Source organism: Ammospiza nelsoni, chromosome 1 (assembly GCF_027579445.1).
Source record: "Ammospiza nelsoni isolate bAmmNel1 chromosome 1, bAmmNel1.pri, whole genome shotgun sequence".
In the NCBI taxonomy this organism is placed as follows: domain Eukaryota; kingdom Metazoa; phylum Chordata; class Aves; order Passeriformes; family Passerellidae; genus Ammospiza; species Ammospiza nelsoni.
This window is the reverse complement of record NC_080633.1, coordinates 136,079,935-136,086,101: the sequence shown is the minus strand read 5'-3', so window position 1 is coordinate 136,086,101 and position 6,167 is coordinate 136,079,935.

Genomic DNA, 6,167 nt, shown 5'->3' with positions numbered 1-6,167 from the left:
GGTTTTGTTCATAAAATCAAAGGCAAGGAGCTGTAAATGTAATTTTGTCAAGATAATAAATATAGCATATGCAGATGAGCAAATTAACCAGACATTTCACTGTGCTATTTTCAAACAAGATCTTCATCTGTCTTTTATGGGTGCTTGTCATCATAATTTTTAATAAAGTCTGAGGTTGAGGAATCAGCTTTTATATGAGGCAGAAGTGTGCTTGTTATTCACAGTGAGAAACAGATCCTTTACTCTCAAAATATTTGAAGGCTTCCATACCTCTTTATTAGCAACTACTGTTGTGACAATATGAGCTAATTTAATCAATTAAGTAAGAAGATTATGATTTCAAGAAAGAGACAAATACTTTTAACTTTCAGAATTTCTCTGCTTCAAGTCAGACAAAGCTCTGATCTGTTTGCTGGCATTCATTCACTCTTTCTATAAGGCTGTGAAAAGTTACCAGCTTTTCTTATGCACTGGGTCTGAAATTGTTTCATGACAACATGAAACAGGTCTGGGATTAGGAGAGTCAGAGATACAAAACTTCTGGACATTGAATTTGATGTTTGGCATTTGATATTCCTGGTATTAGAGACACAGAGATGCATGTTTGTACTCGCTCAAGCTAAATCAGATCCTACTGCCCAAGTGACAGGGTAAAAAACTGTTGTATGGTCTGTCCCACCTCTCCCATGGATCCTCCTACATATGGATCATCAGGCCATGGCATTAAAGAGGATTTAGCATCTATTTTCCAGTAAAGGAGTCAGAGTCTGAATATTTAGTGCACTTACATTACTACTACCACAATTATTTTTTTTCTGTTTTTTGACCAAAATATATGACTCTTTACCAGAAAATATAAAAATGAAAATATTATACTGAAATAACCTTTCCCACAATTCAGGTGCCCATTTGGGTTTGTGAAAAATGTGATAATAAGAATTTTATTTAACTGAATAGTGTTTGAATATCTAAATACCTTAAGTATTTAATTCCTGAATATTATACTGTATAACATTTCCTCTAGTGTTTAAGTCCTTATGTTGGTGTGTTCTGGCAGCTCAGACACCCATGGTGCTGCAGTGCTGGTGGGTGCATTTGTTTAACCAGAAATTTAAAAAGGGGTTCAAAGAGCTCTATAGCTAAATCTCAAAAAGCACAATTAATGTTTAGAACCAACTCTGCTGTTTTACTGAAGACTGAGGTTTATTTATGAATGAGGTTCCAGGGTGTTAGAGAGGCAGCAATCTATCAACAAAAGTGCTTAAATGGTTAGTAAGGCACTTAAAAATGTAACATAATATAATTTGTATGTGCTTTCTTTCTGAAATTAGGTTTTATTTTATCAGCCTTGCCAGCAACAGTCCTAAGCTGTCTTTACTCTATCTGATGGTTATTTATTTTCCAATGCTTTTATATAATTAAACACTATTTTGATTCTATTAAGTGTGGAGGAAATAAGGTAAATAAACACATTATCAGACTTTATTTCTTCCAAAATGTGAACCAATATCTGATGTAATGTTTTAATTTCATAAATTAATTGGGGCCATTACTAACAGCCATTTCATAAATCATCAAAATAACACATGCTCAGGTATTATATTCTTGGCCTGAAGCCAAAGAACTGGTATAACATAATAGGAGCAAATCAAGCCATGAACTAAATTATATGGATTAAAATGGAAAATAGATATAATTGAATAGCAATTTAAAATCTATCACGTTGACATTTTATTGTAAAATAATGTAATTTTTCTTCTGATAACACAACCCCATAGAAAACATGAATTAATCTTTTGATAAAGAATCATTACTCATGCAGGTATCAAGAGAAGGATCTCTAACAAAAATATCTTGTCTTGAAAAATTCTAAACCTTACCACCAATATTTGTTAAACTAATAATCTTAAGAAAATAGAATGTCATTGAAAGTCTTAATTTATTTCTTAATGTAAGTATCTTTATACTTTAAAGCAATAAACCCTGAAAAGAGATTTTAACATTAAATGTAAATAAGCCATTGCAAAAATGTGCTTTCATATAAAATGATATTTTTGAGAATTTCAGTTAACCAAATATTTAGGTAACTTCTGAGCCAGAATTTGGTTTTCTTTCTTACTGCATGCATTAAACAAACAACAACCAAAAGTACTAAGTTGTTATCCGGACTGTTTTCCATGTTACTTTTTCCATCATCTATAAAACGTTTATGCATCTGAGACTAAAAAAAAGAAGTAAAATTCATAATTCTATATTTTAATAATTCTTAAGAGGTATCAGAGGTATCTTAACACTTGTCAGAAATTTAAAAAATCAAATTGATGAAAAATATATTCCCAAATTAAACGCCTCATTTACAATATATACAGATTTAGTTCAGAATATTCTTGCACACTCCAAGCTCCTGGCACAGGAGTTCAGAATAGGAATAGCAGATTAACAAAGATACTATTGCTCCATCTAGTGAAAAATATGTAATACATCAGGCTTGAATCTGAAGCTGAACAACATACTTTTTGAATCTATCCAATTAATGGGGCCAAAAAAATATATTAATCCTCGACTTGAATTTTATTCATCTTCCTGTTGAAACAGAGTTCTGATTTTGAAGTACTTTCCATTTTTAAGACTTTATTGATAACCATTTGAGATAGAAGTCCTAAGTGGAAATGGAACTGTAATGAAGATTACAAGGAATGGGATGCAGGAGATGTAATGCTACCGGAATACTGTCTTTTGAAGCCATGTACATCTTCTGGCTGTTTTGTGAAGCAGATTAAATCGGAGGTCAAAAATATTAATTGCCTATTGATCTGAGAAAAAAGCTGTCAGAATTTGCATCTCTGTTCAAAATCAATGAGGTGATGAGGAAACCGTTTGAGTGGTGCTCCTCAGAGAGCTGCAAATGTGGGGAATTAATGGACCCCTTGCACTTCATATTGACTTGTCCATACTTTTTATCTCAAAGTTTTGTCATCCTTATTTTGTTTCCAGGTTGTGTCAAGGATAAAACCTTCAGGATCCCTGAAGAAATGTAAAGATCTTACCTAGTGATTGTGAATTTTGTGACAGTTAATGAATTACTGATCCATGAAGAAGGGAAAAGGGTGCTCATCGCATGAACTTTTCTCACAAAGACACTATTAAGATAACAGAAAAGAAGTACGGACACCATGAAGAGAAAGACTAGAGGTTAACGCAGGATCTGCATCTTGTCATCCTCTGATTCGAGCCAGAACATGACTCTGAGCAGGAGGCTGCTGAGTTCATGTGAATATCAGTGTACAAAAGTACAAATTATTCACACCAAAGTTGCCCAATTTTGTAAGCGAGTGTAGAAACTTTGTAAATTTCCATCTTCACTTCTGAAAGCATTCCAGAGCTGTGTTAGTTTGCTCAAATCTGCTTTTCACTAGGTTTATATCTACTGATAATGATTTTGTCCTGGCTTCTCTCCACAGACTTACCACTCTAAGTCTCTGATAAAAACCTTTTCATTATACTGGCATGTAATTCCTTGAACAAAGACCTAAAAATCAAAAGGCTTGCTGACCTAAAAAGCTGCTAGATTATCTTTTGAAAGCAAAGAAGAGGGAAAAGGGAGCTCCTTGATATTTCATATCAGTGAGTGGCTTTTGTGAATCCAATATCAAAAAAAACACTTCTAACATGATACAGTTGTAAAAGATGCATTTTATTTTAATTCAATCAAAATTTAATCAGGTTATTGGAAAGTTAGGGGTGTGCTTTTGATGCAAATTCTCTCATCAAAGACAGAGTAAATTGGCCAGGGTGCAGGTTAACACAGGGTGTGTCAGCTGGATACATGTTTTTGGCACAAGAGGGCTTAGCTACCAAGATGATCTGCATGGGAATGATTTAAAAATAGCTACAAAGCATGGTTACTGGACTGTGTCTGTACACATAGAGTCTATCATTCTCAATCAATACTCATATATTTTATAAAAGTACAAGGTATTTAATTTATTTAATACATTTTAACTTCTAAGCAGTCACAAATTTAAATGTGTTTGTACTGTTTCTTGCATAGGTGAGAGCAGTTGAGCAAAGCTCAGAAACTGGGATAAGTGCAATTGTGTTCTCTGTGGTTGAGCTACATTTCTGTTACCCATACCAGCATACTTGTAGCATTCCATGCAGTGCTAGCCTCCATGCAGTATGCAATTGCTTGTGGTATTCATTTTACAAGAGTTTCAGGTACTCAGCACCTCAGAAATGCTGAATCTCAGTTTACATACTGCAGTCAAAATTGTCCCGCTATTATTTTTTGAGAAAATAAGGTATTTCAACAGGTCACATCTTGGAAAGATTTTTAGGAATGGGTCACACCCACCAGAAATTGACACTGGAACATTACAGAATTTACAGAGGTTAGGGAGTTTTGATGTAATTGCTTTTCAATGTCAGCAAAAAGATATGCAACAAAAATTGCTCTAGAAACAGCATTCCAAAAGAATCAAAATCTGTTTAGATATAATTAAATTGTGTTAGAAAATTAAAATAGTTTTAATATCAGTAGTGCACATCTCATTATTTTTACAGAACCAATCTGAAAAAATTATTCTATATTTGAGGGGGAGGGGGAGTGTGCAGCATCTGGGAAAACAGGCTATGTTTTTAAAACCACTTCTGATCTACAAGTAAGGAAGGAGCATTTTCCACTGACAGGATAGGAAATTGCATCAAGAAATCTCCCATAGCCAAAGATAAAGAGTCAATATAAAGACAAATAAAGAAATTTGTTTCACCCATATATTGAAGCAACATGGTATACTGGTAACAGTGAATGTGTCACTCATAATGTGAATTATCTTGTAAATAATTGCATGGGCAAGACTTGAGTGAATTTTGTTTCTGCAAATATTAAAGCAAAGATCTGCCAGCTAAGGCTGATAGAGACTTCTAAACATGATTCCAAGATGAAAAAATAGTACCTTTACATACTTCTAATGAAAAAAAAGAGTAACCTTGAATTCATGTGATTTAGTCAAATTCCAGTGATATAACACCACTTACTCACTCTTCTGCTGATTCTTTGTCATTTGTTCTTCACTACTAACCTCGTGACTAAGAGCTGTTAACTGTGTTAAAAAAAGAAAAAATAGAGGAAGTTCAGAGAATATCTGTGGATATAGCCAAAACATTGGTAACACGGAAGGATTTTGTTTGTCACTTCTGAGTAAATAATCAATATATGGAAGATTGTTAATTTTAGATTAGCTGAAAACATACTCAATTTTTTTTTTTTAATGTTTCCTTCCAAGTTTCTCTCAGTGGAGGTGAAAACTGAAGTGGCTTACAGCAGTGTTATAATGACCTCTTGTGGTTAAGTAATATATGCATTTTGAATCAAAGTCTCTTGAAAGCTTCCAGTACCAAAGGTTAAATTCTATGCTTAGATCTGAAGAGCTTTGTGTTGTTAATGTTGCCTAACCTGAAATAACTCCTCCTCCCAAGCACACTATCAATATTTGTTTAGCTCACTGCTAAAAGATTCTTTTAAAAATATCTCAACCTTTGCACTCCACGAACATAGCAGGTGAGAGTATCGTGTTTTCTCACATGGTAATTTGTTAAAGCAAATTGACAGGTCTGCCTAAATAAAATCATTAATATAAAACCTAATAATATTTAATAAAACTGTACTGCCCACTACAAGTGTAAAAGAAACTATATAAGCCACTCATTATAAGAAATAAGATTATATTGATAGACTGCAGCAGTAGATATTGAATATATTTTTTTTTGCATAAAATTTTAGTGCATGAACTAACTATATGCATCGTGTTTAAATTGCTGTTAAAGCTGTCTCTTTTCCTCAGCTTTTCTTTCAAGAAAAATCAGAGAACTGAGGATTTTGTGATGTTGCCAAATGCAGGCTATCAATCTGGATCAAATTACCTGACACCTTATCCTTTAGTAGATAAAATTGCTCAAGACTTTATCCTGATTTTCCAGTTTCCTGAAATCATTCAAAATTACACTGATTTCATAAGACCACTTGGCTGAATGATTATACTTCAAGTGATGGTCCCATCAGTATTTATAGACCCATGGTAGTACTTTCCCACTGGAGGATCACCAGTGGTGGTATTTACACCTGCCAGGCAGTATTAACATGACCTTACTAAATTTAGGATTTATTG